The following is a 19,573-nucleotide window of genomic DNA, read 5'->3' on the forward strand; positions in this document are numbered from 1 at the left end:
TTTTGTAAATGTTGACTGGAGTTAATAGAATAAAAACGACCGGAAGAGCCGGAAGTCTAACAAGAAATGCAATACCACCTACATCCACCAGGGCCGTTGCTTCAAGCCGAGGGGCGAGGGGTGGGGGCTTGGGCAGAATACGAAAACGCAATGTCCGCTCTGTTTTCTTTTTGATTATGGCATAAAATGTGCAGTCTTGAAGAAAATGCAAATGCAAATAGGATGATTGATTACTAATTTCATTTATGAGTCAAATAATGCAGCCACATTCTTAAAATGAAAAAGCATTTCTGGAAATGCATTTTAATTTTCAAATTTGAGTCCAATAATGCAGCCACATTCTTAAAATGAAAAAGCATTTCTGGAAATGCATTTTAATTTTCAAATTTGAGTCCAATAATGCAGCCACATTCTTAAAATGAAAAAGCATTTCTGGAAATGCATTTTAATTTTAGTCACGATTTGCTTCCATAATTCTCACCCTTACACCAAACAACATACTTCAAACAAGCATTACTCCCACTCTACAATAAACATGCCATTACATGAACTAACACGAGCACCCAGCAGTCAGATATAAATTACTAACTAAAAACACTTAAGCACACTTTTACAATAGATTACCATTAAACAGATCAACAGATAACATCATCAAACCATTGTCCTACCAGTAGCATCCCTGGAAATGCCCAGCAAGCTAAATCCCCAATTCACCATCCATTAGCAGTCACCATATGCTTTACCAACACTCACACACTACATGTGCTCAAGTGACTCTGCACTTCCTATTTCCTGGCATGAGGACCACTTTCTGTTTCAGAATAAAAGTTGTAATTTCCTCAAAACAAAAGTCCCTTTCCAGTTACGATCTGACAGCACAATGTCCTTTCATGCTTTCCTCTAATCCAATGACTCAGCTCCTTTTTCATATCACCAAAACCTTCTGCATTTAGCGAACACATTCTCCTCAGAAAAAACAGACTGACAGAACAACACCACTGCATTTCATTAAGGGGTTGCTCTCTGGAGTTAATCACAACATGTCCATATTGGCTGTTGAAACTCATGGCAGGGTTGTGCAAGGTGTGATAACTGCCCTCTCAAATCATATCTGCCTCAGACATGCTGCCATTTGCTTTTGTGTATAATTCTTTTGTGTTCTCTCAAATATAAAGGAACCCATTTATGGTTAGAAGTGGGACAAACCACACAGAGATACAAATGATACAAATGATGACTCAATGCCTTTGGCCATTCATTCACCTAAACACGGTTTTTATTACTTGAATAACAGCAGACTTCCAGGGCATTGAAATACTCAGAGAAGCTGGAGGTAGAACAAAAGGTGTGCAGTGAGGTGGCAGAAGAGGTGGCCTGGGAGTACTATCCAACCCCTTTACCCCTCCTTGACATACAGCAAACACACACAAACACACACGCACACATGCACACGCCACTGTCTCACTACACCAATCCCTTCGTTTGTTCTGACTCTCCCTCCTTTCTCTCTCATGTTTATTTTGTATATGTGTGTGTACACGTGTAATTGCATGTGTGTGTGTGTGTTCATGTATGTGTATCTGTCTTTGTATGTGTGTGTGTGTTCATGTGTGTCTGTGTGTGTGTTAATGTGTGTATATGTGTGTCTATATCTATGTGTGTGTAAAAGAGAGTGTGGGTGTGTGTATGTGTGTGTTGTGACAATCATTGAGTCAGAGTGCTGAGATGCAGGCAGTTTCGGAGGTGGGAGACAGAAAACTGTGAACTTGCACTGCCGTATGTTTACTGAAGTAAAGGAAAGGTATTGAAATTTGAAGACAGAAGAGCTCCTCTCAGGGTTCCCCTCAGGGAGCCTCGCTTCCCCTGTTTGCTGCTTTGCCTGGATGTAAAGCATCTCACACCTTACATGACCGGCCTGGGGCGTTGGTGCAGGCGATCTGCTCTCTGTGTCTGAAGGCGTTTTCCTCTCCCAGCGTCCCTCTGATTCCTGTCAGCTCTGTGTTTGTACAGGAGGGTTTTGACTGGGGAACGAGTTACAGCCCCACTGTTAGAGGAGTAGGGAACAAGAGACACATCAGGTTCTTATCGTCTCCCATGACTGGGCGGCTTGGGTCGCTCTTCCTGGTGCTGAGGGTGGAAGGCTCTGACTCTCTTCCTGGTGCTGGGAGAGGAAGACTGACTCTCTTCCTGGAGCTGTTATGATCAGTGACCTATGCTCTTTTGTAAAGCTCTCTCTTGGAAGTCGCTTTGGATAAAAGCGTCTGCTAAATGCATAAATGTAAATGTACAATGGGAAGGGAAGACTCTGACTCTCCGGGAATGTCACAACGTGTATGAGTGAATCTGTATGTATGTACATTTGTGTATGTGTGTTGATATGTGTGTTGTGGTAACCAGGAGCTCGCTCAGGCTAGGACCATGTATGACCAAAGAAGGAGAGCATAACCAGGGACAGTTTAACCCAGGTAGGGCATTTATTCAACAAACATAAAAAAAAAAAAATACTTCCCAGTGGGAGGGAGAGGACCGCTGACAAGCCCCGGCTCGCATGTATGTGTGGCCGCGCCCCCGTCGGAGGCACACTCGGCCAACGTTCGCCAGCACTAGGGATCGAACCCGCCACCTCTGACATCTCATGCACGACTACTGCCAGCTACGCCAATGAAAAGCTAGATAGTTTGCGGGTGCGGTTGGCCTGTATACATACCTGAGGAGTGAATTTTACTGATCCTCATTGGCTACACTAGTGCACAGTGTCTGTGATGCAGTCTGTGATTAAGATGTCAGTGCAACACTCAAATACAGATTCCTTGAACTATGGATTGGGCACAGTGCCCGTGATTAGGTTGTACACAATTATAGATAGTGCAGTGCCTGCAACGCTGCTATTGGCTGCTCACATAAGTCTATGGCTGCTCACCATGGCCAAAAAGAGCGCCACGTTTTTTCCGCAACAGAGCCAACAGAGCAACAGCTTGCTCGAAGGTTACTCCGAATTTGAAGATTTAATCAGAATGCCAGGGAACACCTCAGTCTGCAAAATTCAAGAAAGAGGGCTGGCAAAAAGTAGCAGACCAAATTAAATGTATAGTAGTGACCACGTTAGATGTTTTATCGCTTATTACAGTAAGCTAGGCTTATGTTTTTTTATTTTCATACTTTGTTTATCATCTTTAATGTCATAATGTGGTTTTAACAAATTTATGATGTAAATGACACCCTCACAAAAAAACGATAGGCTATATCTCTCAAAAAGTATAGGCTACTAGCAAATCGCGCTGTGCTTCGATCTATCTATCACGCAATGAGCAATTAATTCGGTTTCATGTTAAATTCTGCTAATTATTCTTGCACCTTCCGCAACAGATTGTTGTCGTAAAAACGGACAAGACATGTCTGTGACAGACTTCCTGTATCACCTCTGCTTATATAGTCGCAATCAAATCTTGTTTACATAAAATAAACCTGCTCCCGAGCAGGTTTAAGCTAAAGGACTTGTTGCTATGACAGCAAGTCCAGAATGAGCTTCGAAGAACCGAACAATCCAAGATAATAACAAGTCGTCAACAATCAAATCCAGCGAACTGAGTTATACATACACAGTATATAGACATATATATGTCTATGGAGTTAGCGACGTACAGAGAACGGGCCCTTGTTGTCATAATTGTAGGCCTAATTCACAATACAGCACTTGTATACATTTACATTTAGTCATTTAGCAGACGCTCTTATCCAGAGCGACTTACAGTAAGTACAGGAACATTCCCCCGAGGCAAGTAGGGTGAAGTGCCTTGCCCAAGGACACAACGTCAGTTGGCATGACCGGGAATCGAACTGGCAACCTTCGGATTACTAGCCCGACTCCCTCACCGCTCAGCCACCTGACTCCACCGCACATTTGCAATGTGCTGGCAGTTTTGACATCAGTAAACACAGTAATTTATGTAACAGAATTTACTGATCTATGCTGAAAGTATATCCACTTTATATTGTCGTTCTGTTAGCTAGCCAGCTCTTTTGGAAGCAGCTGAATTTCGGTCGTAAAAGCAAACATTTTCCTTATGTAACCGGGTCATATTTTGGGCTTGTTCATATCTTCACAGTTGTGATGGGACATGTCTCCTTTAGATGCCAGAGAACTACATTGACATCAATAGGTAGTTCCTTGATTGGTTTTGTGGGGAATTCTGGGTAGTTGGACAGGAGTGAGAATGTGGTGCTTAGGAGAGAGTGGCTGACTTGAGGGAGAGTTGGTGGTTCTTGTTTAATATAGCTTGTAAGTGGGACATTTGTCTTGAAAAACTGTAATAGCAATGCAATAGTGTATATATTTGATTACTATGAATGGAGGAGTTTGTTTTGGAAAGAATGTTTAATGTAGAATGTGAATGTAGATTTTGGCCACGTGAATTAGCCCAGTCGCTTTGTCAATCGTGGGTGTCGCTAATTTAAGTGTACATTTGTAAAATGCAATCCCGTTTTGGTTTATGGAGGGAATTATGTGAGGTGATGTATTAAATGTATAAGTTCATGTATTTTGCTAGGAAATTAAGTTGTATACAGGCTGTATTAAAGTGAATTGTGTCATGTTTCACATAACAGATTTAGCCATACTGGTATCCTGGGAGCACACGTGTTGACGATCGAGATGTGTGTTAAGAGCATGTAAGTGTTGGTATTATTTCTTTGAACATATTGGTGTATATATTGGTTTTATGTATTTGATGTTAGTGGTGTACTAATGATGTTTTTGTATTTGTCTACTCAGTATCACCACTACCGTTTTGTACTGCTGAAAACTTACTATTCATTTTATTTTCTGATACGGCTATTTGGGTTATCATATAAATCTATGAGATAAAGAACCTTTGCTCTTTAGTTAGTTGGTCTTGTGTGTTTTTATTCCCTGCCAACACTTACTACGCTTAGTTTCATTCATTGAGAATGCCTTTGTTAATCGCATTAGTGCCCGGTATGCCAGATAGCCAGTCCAGCTCTGCATCCACCCCATTGTCTGTTACTGCCAAATCATTTGAACACCATTATGTGATGCTAACTGATCTTTTTTCTGACTTTATGGAGAAGCTGGACATGCTCCTCAGCATCCTCCCGGATGATGGAACACCGCGGATAGTCCTTGGGGACTTCAACATCCACCTCGAAGGAACGCAGGCCGTCGACTTCAAGTCTCTTCTGACTTCCTTCGACAAGACGCTGCTGAACACACCGGCGACCCACCAGGCAGGAAAACAGCTCGACCTCATCCTGACACGTAACTGTATCACTGACTTAACCTCTGTAACCCCACTACACATCTCTGATCACTCCTTTATCCAATTATCTGTCTCTCTCCCTCCAACTCCTCCTACCTCCCCTCTTAACTTTCCGCCGCAACCTCCGCTCCCTATCCCCCTCCCATTTCTCCTCCATTGTAACATCCTCCCTCCCTCCCATTAATGAGTTCATGTCCCATCCCACTGACATTGCCACCAACACCCTGTTATCCACTTTAACTGCATCACTGGACACTCTCTGTCCCCTGTCATCCAGGCCTGCACAATCTTCTCCCTCCTGCCCGTGGCTCACGGATGTTGTTTGTGAAGAACGGTCCATCCTTCGGGCAGCTGAGAGGAGATGGCACAAGTCCAAAGACGGTCTGGACCTTGATAAGTATCACTCCCTCCTTAAATCCTTCTCTGCCCACCTAACTGATGCTAGGTCCCACTACTTTATGAACAAAATTAACTCAAACCCTCACAAACTTTTCTCTACCTTCTCCACCCTTCTTAACCCACCTCACCCAACACCCCCCCCCCTCCACCCTGACAGCAGACGACTTCTCCTTCTTTGAGAAAAAGGTTTGACATTAGCAGTCGGTTCCCTGAACCCACCTTTCCTATCCACTCACCCTCTATGACTGACCCTACTAAATGTCTAAACTCTTTCTCTCCCCTGTCCGAGGCAGAGACCTCTGACCTCATTCTCTCTCATCGCCCCACCTCCTGTCCCCTTGATCCAGTCCCCTCCCCTCTCTTTCAAACCATCTCTCCCTCCATCATAACTTTTCTTCTCCATGTCCTTAACTCTTCTCTTACTTCCGGCCCTTTCCCCTCTGCCTTCAAAGAGTTAGCCCTCTACTCAAAAAAACCTCCCTTAACCCAACCGTCCTCCAGAACTACAGACCGGTATCACTGCTACCCTTCTTTTCTAAACTCTCTCTTTACTTTCTCTCTCAGAACAGCCTGCTTGACCCCAACCAATCGGGCTTCAAGACTGGCCACTCCACAGAAACTGCCCTCCTGTCAGTCACCACTGCCCTCCAGTCTGCCAGAGCGGCTTCAAGGTCATCCGTCATCATTCTGCTGGACCTTTCTGCAGCGTTTGATACAGTTAACCATCAAATCCTGCTCGCCAGACTTTCTGAGAAGGGCATCACTGGCACTGCACTTCAGTGGATCTCATCCTACCTGTCGGGAAGATCCTACCAGGTCTCCTGGGGAGGCAAAGTGTCAGGCCCCCGCCAGCTCTCCACTGGTGTCCCACAGGGCTCAGTCCTTGGACCCCTCCTCTTCTCCCTATACACCACCTCGCTTGGACCAATCATCACCTCCCATGGCTTCTCCTACCACTGCTACGCTGACGAAACGCAGCTGTACCTGTCGTTCCCCCCGACTGATCCGGGGATCTCAGCTAAGATCGAGGCCTGCCTCACAGACATCTCCGCCTGGATGACCGAGCACCACCTCCAGCTGAACCTCGCCAAAACAGAACTCCTCATCATCCCGGCCAAACCCTCCATCTCCCACGATCTCTCAATCACCCTGGGATCTGCGATGGTGACCCCTTCATCCTGTGCCAGGAACCTCGGGGTGACCATGGATGACGAGCTCTCCCTCACGGCCAGTGATGCCGGTACTAGTAACGCGTTACTCTAATCTGACCACTTTTTTCAGTAACGAGTAATCTAACGCGTTACTATTTCCAAACCAATAATCAGATTAAAGTTACTTGTCCAAGTCAATGTGCGTTACTATTTTGTCATTAATAGTAAAATATATATTTGATTTCTTCTTGCGTCTCTGGGAGTTAAGCCTATGCGACAATTAAGTCACGTTTTCAGCACGAGGGTCACGTCACGTGTATATACATAGAGCTACCGCTCAGCGACACAAACAACAATGTAGCAGGAGAGAGAGAGATGCGCATTTTCAAGTTGGAAATACAATCACTATTTTGAGTATTTGTAAGCTAAAGATGGAAATATTAAGGTTCGTTGTACACTCGGCTGCAGCCTGCTGCCTTGAAGTTGAGAATGCCATTGGCTGCTTCAAGTCAGCCGGGCCGCAGGCGGCTGCAGGCGGCTGCGGGCGACGCCGGCGCTGCATGAAGTCGAACGCAGCTATTTTTATGTTGAGGCGGCGGGGGTGTTGTCGGCAGCTGCTGAATGTAACTAATAAAGTAACTTGTAATCTAACTTAGTTACTTTTAAAATCAAGTAACTTGTAAAGTAACTAAGTTACTTTTAAAATCAAGTAGCTTGTAACGTAACTAAGTTACTTTTTCAAAGTAACTGTGGCAACACTGCTCACGGCCCACATTGTTGGGGTCTCCCGGTCGTGTAGATTCACCTTCTACAACATCCGGAAGATCAGGAGATACCTGTCTGAACATTTCACCTAGCTGCTAGTCCAAGCACTTGTCCTCTCAAAGTTGGACTACTGCAACTCGCTGCTCGCCGGTTTCCCAGCATGCGCAACCCGTCCTCTACAGAGGATTCAGAACGCGGCAGCCCGTCTGGTCTTCAATCTACCCAGATGCTCCCATGTTACCCCGCTCCTCATCTCCCTCCCCTGGCTTCCCATCCAGCCCGTATCAGATTCAAGACCCTGGTACTGACCTTCCAAGCGGTGAACGGGACTGCACCCGACTACATCAAGTCTCTCCTTCAGCCTTACACCCCCACCCGCCACCTACGGTCTTCTTCTGACAAGTTTGGTGGTCCCACCGCTCAAGAGCGCCTGGTCCCAACACAAGCTCTTCTCCTGTGTGGCCCCCCAATGGTGGAATCAACTCCCCACCTCCATCAGGGACACTGACTGTCTCCCCACCTTCAAGAAAAGGCTCAAGACGCACTTGTTCCGGGAGTACAACGGCACTTAGGAATGATTGGCTGGACCTCATGTTAGTTTCCTCCAGGATCACAATGTCTCTTATTGAGAGTCTTGTTGCTTTTGTTGGTTTGTTGTAACTGTCTTAAAATTATTGTACTCGCCGTGAAATATATTATTATTGCTTGCTTTTTTTCCACAGGTACACTCTTGCACTTTTGAGGTTCTTGCTGTTTAATTGTAACTTGTCTAACTACATGTTCTTATTATTCTTCCCAGGACTTATTTGCTTTTCACAATGTATGCATCATGTTAGGCTACCCGCAATGTTTGGGGCTATCTCGTTGTTATGATCAGTGACCTATGCACTTTTGTAAAACTCTCTCTTGGAAGTCGCTTTGGATAAAAGCGTCTGCTAAATGCATAAATGTAAAATAATTTTTTCATTCTTTTTCATTATTTGTTTTTCAAAATGCTTATCCTTTTCGGGTTGTAAAGAGGACACATGCGGAATATGAACTTTGCAGAGTGCCTGTTTCTTGAGCTGATTGTGGGAAACTAAACCCTTTTTAATTTGTACACACACACACACAGATTCCTGGCATTATTAGAGAGATTTGTATATAGTATATGTGTGTGGATGTGTGTGTGTGTGTGTGTGTGTGTATGCATGTACACGTGTGTGTGTGAGCCGTAACAGATTTTAACTGATTTCCCACTGGTGCCTCATGACAGGGGATCCGATGGCCTCAGAGCAGAGGAGGAATTGCATGAAAATCCCTCTAGATAATTCACGTACTATTTATGTGTGTGCCTGTGTTTGTGGGCGCTTGTGTGTGTGTGTGAGAGAGACAGACACAGAGGGGGTAGTACAAGAGAAACAGGAAGAGAGATGGAGAGACAGATCTGTGTGCCTGTTATTGTACGTGACGAGGGGACAGGATTGCTTGGGTAAACATATAACATGTAACATGAACCTGAACACATCGACCCCATTCAATCATATCCTGAACAACCATTTACTTTGTTTCACAACCATACAACTGATCAGGGGAATCTGGAGACAGAGCAGATTAATTCAAAGATGTTACAGATCAACCTTACTGCAGGACTACCAGATCACCACAGACATAAAATGGCATCCAGCAACACAGATCCAAGCGAGGGTCCCATCTCATAACGCTGACATTAGCAGTATTTGGTGATGGTAGTGTCTAGTTCCTCCACCACAGCCTCTCTCCAGCCCAACTCTCACCCCATTACCTTCTCACAAGCCTTCCGCTCCTGTGGTTTCAGACCCACTCAATTATGTTGCAAGCATTTGGCACTAGCCCAAAAAGAGGACTTCTGAATGCATCTCGCTCTGATGAATGAGGGGGGGGACATGTGCATACAGTCTGTGTACGAGAGAGAGGACGACTGTCTCACAGCATCAAAAAGAGGGATTTTTATACATGCAGTCAATCCATGTCAAATTGACGTGTTAGGAACGTTATTTTATTAGTATGTCTGTGTTTGCTCAGCGGCAGCAGATGTACACTTAAAGGAGAGAGTTATCAGGTTGATTTATTAAAGCAGTGTTTGCAATGGGAGAATAAAGGCCCATCAGGACTCAGACTCATCACAGCACACTGAGGCCTGTCTGCTTGAGACTGGTTCTGGGTAACTGCTGCCGAATGATATAGAGTTCTCTGCATCAGTGTGTTAAAGTGTATGTATTGTACGGTAAATACATCAGCTAGATAACTAACTCTTACATTTAGTCATTCAGGCACTAAAGTCTCCAAAGACAACACCAAAGACAAGGGTGACCAGTACTGGAAACTCGGACCTCTTCTAAAATACCTTTACCATAAATGTAACCCCTATGAGTAACCATTTTCATCCTGAAACTTGATTAAAAAAAATATCTGCACCACCCAGATGTGATAGCCTATGTTATAAAAGTAAACATTTATAAAATGTCAATACTATTTTAAATCGAATAACCACTTACAAATTATATAGTCACAACACTCTCGATGAGATGGCAACGGTGCCCTTTTCTAGGGTGTAGCACTCAGTGCCTCAGAAATGTTTCGAACTTCAATGCATATTAACGTCAAATCCGCCGCGGAGCTCCAGTGTCAGCTGGGATTATGTGTCCTCACAGATGATCTCCAGAAAGACTGGCCATCTCCCGAGCGTTCAGAAGTCTGGTTCGCAGGGTTAGATAACTACACTAGATGTGATCCAGAATGATCTTCATGAAATCCACACACCACATTTGTGTGATAAAACAACAGTGGAGATGTGAAATGATGGTCACATGGCAATTAAGATTTGTCAGGTTGAAATGGTGTTGGTGACAAAATGGTCTTCTTACATTATATTTTCTGTGAAAATATTAAATGGGTATTTTGGTAAGCACTATATTGTATGTTTTACAAATTATTTTTTAAATGCCCACTCTGTAACAAATGTTCTGTGTTCATTTTTTGGTTTCTCTCAAGAAAAACAAATAAGTGCAAACCGTCTGCCTTGTATTTGTGCTTAGGTGTCAATAAAACCCCTAAAATTGACTTTGATCTCCCTTACGCTCCTGGCATCCGTCAGTTTCTCCCCCTCCTCTATCCTGGGGGTTCCGGAGTTCCATTGCGACAGAGCAGTGATCAGGATTAAGTCCAATTGGTGCTTTAATTTCGTCCAGGAGGGTAAGCAAAGCAGCACAGGGATTCCACATAAATTGAGTGCGTTCAACAGCGTCCTCTGGCAACACGGGCATGGAATAGTGGCAACCGTTCCAGGGAGCTCCAGGAGCACCACTCAAGTCATTGCATAACCAGTGACAGCCAGCCACTGTGGCAGACACACGTCTCGTGAACAAATATTTTATTGTGTTTGCTCTCATCCTCCGCTGCCATGTTCTACAGGTAAAACGCTTTAATAATAGAGGTGGTGTGAGAGAGTTGTTTTTTTGAGGATTGATATCATTGTCCAGACATTGGGTATGGTATGGAAAAGTACAGCAGCATATTGCTGCCACACCAGAAAAATAAAAACGGACGTCACGTTATAACGTGATATGTTTTTTGTTATAACAAGATGTTTTTAACATTACAAGTTATTTTCACGTTATTAGGATATACAAATGTATCATGTAACACTCTACTTTTTTCTGTACTAAGCTATATAAAATAATAACAGCTAAAGAATGGCTGGTATCTATACACGGTTCTTGCAGGTTTCAGCAAGTCAAATTTAAGACCTTTTTAAGACATTTTAAGACCATAAAGACTGAAATATAAGACCTACACGATGCATTACCCCAAAAAAATATTCTAATCAAAGAAATTCTGAAAAAAAATCATTTTATTTCAATGAATTCAGTCATTGAAAAAGTATAAATGTAATTTACAGATAAAACAATCACATTAGTAATTTTTTTATATTTTTTAGGCAAAGTTTGCAGCGAGCCTTGTACCTGGAGCTGGGTACCGCTTGTAACCAACAGCGGAAATCGCTGTGATCTAGCCATGTCTCGTTGAAATTACACTTTCCCATTTTCCACACGTAGCCAAACTTTAGCAAACTCTGAGGAAGCGCAGACGTATTTCGCGGGCAGGTATTGCATTTATAACAGGATTTGTAGTTTTATCACCGTGTACATACCAACACCAATATCCCCCAGAAAGAACTACAACACACCGAACCAACGTTCTGAGGGCAGCGTTCTGCTGGTTTCGTTTGTAGAGCTCCGCTTTGTAGGCTGCGACTCAATACTTTTTTGCTACTTTGTCATAACTTTCTGCGGCCAGCGGTTCTGGAAATGAACGAGTGAGTTTCACGGTTCTCACTCCGTTACACTATGTTACTATTATAATGATGATGAGTGTTACTTACTAATACTAGCTTATTGTTAATTCCATCGTTGTGGTGTTAACTGACATAAAGTTCTAAGAATATAACGACCATAACAATATTGTGGTTATCAGACATGATTTATTCATCTTCGTCGTTGCTCCAGATAACATGTCAACAATCTATAATGACGCCGTAACATGCCACGATATTATAACTAATTATATTAGGCTATAATTGGGTGTGCTTTGCCTTCGGCAGGGGCACAACCTTTGTTCTCTCACATATATATTATTATTATTTTTATTTCTTTTTGCCCCCCTAAAACTCAATCAATATTTGGCCTACATAGACAACCTAGGTGTCAAAAGTTTCGTCTTGGTAGCGATTGAGTTGCTTCTATTGGGATTTACGTTCCTTTGCATGGTTTAAGTGGAAATTACGTTTTTGTGGCGAAAAGTGAAGCTAACGGTGGCTAACTTGCTAGCCACAGTCAATGACGCTACTTACGTCACTAACGTCACGAAAACTCGCGTGACTACCTCTAGCAGAACATTAGTTTAGCAGCTTGTTAACTTCTGGGAGATAGCTAAGCTAACTGCTTTACTGCAAGGCAGCTGCAGAAACGCCACAAGCAAAGAGGCCAGGGTGATAACTATTTACTTATTTTACTTTGTGATATGACACACAATTGTGACGTGTAATGTACAATATAAGCTGATTTTATTAAGGAAGTACATCTACTTTCGGAAGTATTAGCATCATGACATTAGCCTCTGTTGCCCGGGCAACACATACTACAGTGGTCTATGATGCATCTGTTTTCAATCGTTAAAATAAACATTCCTCACAAATACATTTTCGTTGTAGGATTTATTATGACATTACATTACAAGTAAACGATTTGTGGGTGAAATTATCAATACCTGTGGTTTCAAACCAGTGTTGCTCACTGCAACGCTGTAGCCTACGTGAGACACTACAAAAACATCGACAGCTGTAGGAAGTCAAACGGCGACAGAACATGTTCGGCACTCCCCTTACTTCAACCAAAAGTCTATGTAACTACTAACCTTAACTTCATTGCCACAGCCTACACTTTGTCAATCTGTTCATGAAAATAATTAATTTCAGCCTAAACCGTACAACGGAACGTTGAATCCAATTTAACCAACGCAATCGCTACCAAGACGAACGAACACAGCAGTAGTCTAGTACTGTACCGTAGTAGTACAATTTACCGGGGAAGCTTCTCCACACAGGGCTATATCGCACTTGGTGTTGTTACTGACAATGATCGCTACCAGTGAGCTTTTTATGAAAGTGATTTTCCACTAAATAAATGTCAAGCTTATTTACGTTTTTGAGGGCATATTTTCAGTTAGCAGATGGTACTGTTTGAATCGCGATTCCATCTTCTACTGCCAGTAACGTCGTAGAATAATCTTCAAAGGGGGTTCTTTATTCATGAATGAATGCAATATGAGTAGGCTAAATTCCTTAACATATCATGAAAAGGGAAAAACTTAAAAGGACGTTTAAGTCATAGAGATTAGGTCAATTTTTACACCGGTCTGCCAAATGTATTCGTTTTGATTCAACGATGAGGCTGCCTCTTGCAGGGGAAATGAGAAGACATCTATTTCATTCTACACTTCACTCGTATTTTCAGTTGTAAATGAGCCGCAAAAAAAATGCTTTTAAATCTATGTTATCTTTATAAATAATAAGTATGCATTTTTATATAAAATATACAGAAATATCAGTTGTAAAAATGTCATTCAAAAACGGACCCCTGTGCAACCGACGCAAGCAAGCACACGAAAGACAATGGCAAACTGTAAATGTATATTTTTACATAAAAATTACAGCCAAATATTGTTGCTTAAAAATACACTAAAATGTCTGTTTTTTTACAAACATTATTAACATTTTCACCAAAATGTTCTGTTAAAACACTTAATTTCATAATTACAACATTTTCACCAAAATATTCTGTTAAAACACATAATTTCAAAACTAGCTATTTTAACAGTTATTTTGCAGATATTTACTTTCATCCCACGGACAAATAACTTCTTAATAACATAATTTTTGGTTTAGACATAGGAACCTTGAATTGTGAACTGAGCTCGGGTAGTTGACGTCATGCTATCCCAGCATGCACCAGTCAATATCAAAGACTACAAAAACCTGCAAAAGCCTTTTTGGGGTTATCTCGTTGTTTATGCTCAGTGACCAATGCACTTTTAGTAAAGCTCTCTCTTGGAAGTCGCTTTGGATAAAAGCGTTTGCTAAATGAATACATGTAAAGACTCCAGAGTAGGACGAAGGAAAGTTGATTAGACAGTTGTGTAGCGGCAACGCTCCTGTTACCCAGAATGCCCCGCGGCAAGCTGAAAAGCTACAGAGTTAAAGGTTTAAGCTTAGTTAGATAAGCATTGTTTGGAGTTTGTTGTTGTGTTCGTTCTGTTTTTATATGTGTAATGTGATGGTCTGTAGTTTGGATAAATGAAGTGTTCACCCTGAGTGTGAGTGTTGTCCAGTTAGATGGCTATATAAACTGTCTTACAAGACACATTTGCGATGAGCAATATTTCTCTCCAATTCATACAGGTAGCTGGCGCTACATTAGTAAATATTTGGATACTGATTACACTATCTGCAGTCTGTATGTTGTGTACACGACTACTTTCGAATGATCATGTTAAATCGTGATATCTTGTTTTGGCTTTATTGAATATTTTAATGTATTGAAAATGCTGAATTTTACATTGAAGTTTAATTAATAAAAGTATTATTTACCGATAAAGAACAGCCTGTAATGTAATATTACAGATATATCTTGTAAATTTCGTACTGGAACGTGTCATAACATGGGTTTGTAATATGAACAAACACAACGTACATGTTTGTACAATTACAAATCGTTTTTTCCCCCGCAAATCTGGTTTATTCAGGATAATAGTACACATTTAAAATTAGACATTAGATTACAGAGAAGTTCAATTAATAAAAAACATATTTACCGGCAAAGAACAGCCTGTAATGTAATATCACAGATATACCTTGTAAATGTGGTACAGGAAAATTACAATTATTTTATGGTTAATTAATGTTAATAAAAAACTTTACTGTAATTTAATGGATTTAATCTGGGGTCTCAGCTGCCAGATTGTTCCTTTTTTTTGTAAACCCCCCATCCCCACCCCCCGAGACGCAATCAGGACGCGCTATATGCACCTTTCTCTACCAGAAATGACCATTGGACAGTCTCTCGCTCGCTGTAAATACAAAATCCCCGATTTTGGGAGATTGTCTAGCATTTGCGGGCGTCAGGGAGCCGCTATTGAAATGCGGAAGACTCCCGGAACTTCCGGGAGACTTGGGATGTCTGTAATAGGGAGTCAGATGGCTGAGCGGTGAGGGAATCGGGCTAGTAATCCGAAGGTTGCCAGTTCGATTCCCGGTCATGCGAACTGACGTTGTGTCCTTGGGCAAGGCACTTCACCCTACTTGCCTCGGGCGTATGTCCCTGTACTTACTGTAAGTCTCTCTGGATAAGAGCGTCTGCTAAATGACTAAATGTAAATGTAATAGTGTTTATTTTTCGTAAAATTCACCTGTATCTACTTCTTGATCGGACTTGTAGTTCTACCACATTTGAGAGGGACAGAGACCCCCCTGCAGTGGAGCTACCTGGAAGCCTAGCCAGTGGTGTGCCTACACTAACAGCAGCCGAGGTGAGGCAGTAGTTCAAAAAGATCAACCCTCGCAAGGCACCTGGCCCAGGCTTTCCCTCAGCCTGTCTGTACTCCCCACCTGCTTCAAGAGGACCACCATTATCCCTGTGCCCAAGAACACCAAGGTCACATGTTCGAACGACTATCGCCCGATAGCACTGACCTCTGTCATCATGAAGTGCTTCGAGCGGCTAGTCAAATCATTCATCTGCTCCTCGCTGCCCCCCACCCTGGACCCTATGCAGTTTGCATACCGGTCCAACAGGTCTACAGACGATGCCATCGCTTTGACTATGCACACCGCTCTCTCCCACCTGGAAGCTCAGCTTTCAACACCATCATCCCCTCCAGACTGGTCTCCAAGCTTGTGGACCTGGGACTAAGCACCTCCCTCTGCAAGTGGATCTTCCACTTCCTGACGGGGACGCCACAGGTGGTGAGATCGGTGACCGCACCTCATCCACACTGATCACCAACACAGGCACCCCTCAGGGCTGTGTGCTCAGCCCTCTCCTGTTGTCCTTGTTCACTCACGACTGTGCGGCAACGCACAGCTCCAACCTCCTTCTTAAGTTTGCTGACGACACAACCATCCTGGGCCTCATCTCTGACAGTGACGAGTCAGCGTACAGAGGGGAGGTTGACACCCTGACATCATGGTGTCAGGACAATAACCTCTCTCTCAACATCAGCAAGACCAAGGAGATGATTGTGGACTATAGGAGGCGGCAGGAGGAGGAGCATGCACCCCTTCACATCAACGGGTCCGAAGTGGAGAAGGTCAGCTGCTTCAAGTTCCTCGGGGTGAACATCAGCAATGATCTCACCTGGTCTGTTCACACGGACAAGGTGGTCAAAGCGGCCCGTAAATGCCCCTTCTTCCTGAGGAGACTGAAGAAGTTTGGTATGGACTCAGTCATCCTCACTAACGTTTACAGATGCACTATAGAGAGCATTCTGACTGGTTGCATTACAGTGTGGTAATGGGAGCTGCACAGACAGGGATCGCAAGGCCCTATGAAGTGTGGGCCGTTCTGCTGAGTTCATCATCGGCAGGAAGCTCCCAGCCCTACAGGACACCTACCACACACGTTGCCTCAGGAAAACTGGCAGGATTCTAAGAGACTGTTGTTGGAAAAATTGAAGATGTAACACATTTATCCTGTATAAGAATGATTCTGTGTTCAGTATTCCTTGGGTGCAAAGAGAGGCCTAACCCCCAATCTGAACTCTGGGTAAACATACAGGACCCTTATCTTGGGGCTGAGGACTTAGAAGAGGGGTTGTTTTAAGATACTTTGTGACAAGGACTATAGGTGGAGACGCAAGGTCTGGTGACCATTTGTTGACACCTATGTGAAGGAGTTTACGACCCCAGGACCGGAGATCCTGTTGTTGTGTTTCAATCAGGGTTGATGTCGTAAACACGCACACATGTAAACATGCACGCACACACGCGCGCCAGGTCTATGCAAGGGTGCCAATGAAGAAGAGCCATGGGACATTTGCATGCCTTTGTCTTAACCAATGACTGTAAAGAGTGGGTCTGCTTAAATAGGTAGCTAGCGCAACATGCTAGCAGACAAACTTTGTAGCACAATGGCGTGTGATGTTTTTGTCTCCTTGTGGGCCGGCCGCAAGCAATAAAGCTTTCTTAAACTTGTTCACCGACTGACTGTGCAATGCTTGATAGATTAATATTCCTGACAACTGTTACCACCCATCCTTCAGTCTCTTTACCCCGTTGCCTTCTGGCAGGCGTTACCGCAGCATTCGGTCAACAGTTTCTACCCAAGGGCCATCAGGCTTCTGAATGGACATTGATATGGACATTGATTCACTTCACACTAGTCTCATCTCCACCACAGCACTGAAACTGCGTTAGCCAAGGTAGTCAATGATCTACTGTTAGCCTCTGACGCGGGTTCTATCTCTGTCCTGGTTCTTCTAGACCTAAGTGCAGCTTTTGACACGGTGGATCATGAGATTCTCTTGGAACGTATGGAGAACTATGTTGGGATTTCTGGTACGTCACTTCAGTGGTTTAGATCGTATCTGTCTGATAGATCACAATATGTCCACTATGATGGCTGCTCATCCAGGAGCTCCACTGTAAAATACAGAGTACCACAGGGTTCAGTTCTAGGCTCTCTGTTATTTTCATTCTATATGCTGCCTTTAGGAAACATAATTAGAAGCTCTGGGGTAAATTTTCACTGTTATGCAGATGATACTCAGCTATATATGTCTATAAAGTCTGGAGAATTTCCACATGCTATGGAAAAATGTGTTTCTAGGTTGAGAGCTTGGATGACTGCAAATTTCCTTCTTCTAAATTCGGATAAAACCGAGGTTCAAATTTTCGGTCCTAAAAAATATAGAAATAATTTTTCCAATCTGACCTTAGACCTAGACGGCGTCAAAGTCTCTCAAAGCCAGCTAGTAAAAAATTTAGGAGTCACAATGGACCCAGACCTTTCGTTTGAGTACCATATTAAGCAAATTACCAGAACTGCATTTTTCCATCTACGTAATATTGCCAAAATACGAAAATTTCTCTCAAAGGATGATGCCGAAAAACTAATACATGCATTTGTTACGTCCCGATTGGACTATTGCAATGTGTTGTTCTCTGGCCTCCCAATTACCCACCTAAAAAATTTACAGCGGGTGCAAAATGCTGCTGCTAGACTATTGACCAGAACAAGAAAGTTTGATCACATAACATCTACTCTTGTCTCTCTACACTGGCTCCCTATCCAAGCCAGAGCTGACTTCAAAGTTCTACTACTAACCTACAAATCTCTGCATGGATTGGCACCACTGTACCTCTCCGGTCTCCTTGCACCCTATTGCCCCGCAAGGACACTTAGATCTCAAGATGCCGGCTATCTGGTGGTTCCCAAAATTAAGAAAAAAACAGCTGGAGGTAGGGCGTTCTCATAAAGAGCACCTCTTCTCTGGAACAAATTACCCGTCTCAATTAAGGAGTCTGATACTGTTTCGACATTTAAAATGAGGTTAAAAACGTTATTGTTTAGTCAATTCTACGACTGTTAAAGGTAAGTATGTTACTAGTTGGAGACAACGGGGGACGGGTTGTTTCCATCCTTATTCTATAAGTATAACTTATTTTAGAGTTCTCTTCCCCTGGAACAGATTTCATGTTCCAAACGAGGGGGGCTTTCGCTGTCTTGGTGTGTGGGGTTGCATCAAATTCCCCTTTTTTGCTCTGTTAAATTGCTGCACCAGTCCACACTTGACCGGTGGGGATCTCATTCTATTATGACTGTAACTGTTAGCTGCTCCTGGCATTCTCTAATCCCTGCTCTCCTCTCTCTGTCCCTCCCCACACACATCCCTTGTGGTGTGGGGGGTTTGAGTTGTCAGCACCTGCCTGGTCGTCGGTCAGCCAACGCTGGACCTGGTCGCGAGTCTCCCGGTCCTGTCCTACATCTATAAAGTTGAACAATGGATTTTGGTGTTTCAAAACCCATCGACACTGTATGACTATGTTTAGCCTGTGTTCTGCTCCTCTCTCTCACCAACCGTCTCTGGATCCCTCTCTGAATTGCTCCTCCCAAGGTTTCTTCCATTTTTTTTTCTCCTGTTGAGAGTTTTTTGGGAGTTTTTCCTTGTCTTCCTTGAGGGTTTAGGTTGGTTGAGGGGCAGTTCTATGGGCGTATGTGAAGCCCTCTGTGACATGCTTGCGTGTAAAAAGGGCTATACAAATACATTTGATTTGACTAGACAATTTAAACACTATCACTTTCAGCTACTGGTTGCACTATCAGTAACATTGCACTACTGTACTTCGCCATCAGGCTCCTGTATGGTCATTGACATAGTCATTGATTGACCTCTTAATAGTTACTTACA

This window comes from Osmerus mordax, chromosome 8, assembly GCF_038355195.1.
Source record: "Osmerus mordax isolate fOsmMor3 chromosome 8, fOsmMor3.pri, whole genome shotgun sequence".
NCBI classification, from domain to species: Eukaryota; Metazoa; Chordata; class Actinopteri; order Osmeriformes; family Osmeridae; genus Osmerus; species Osmerus mordax.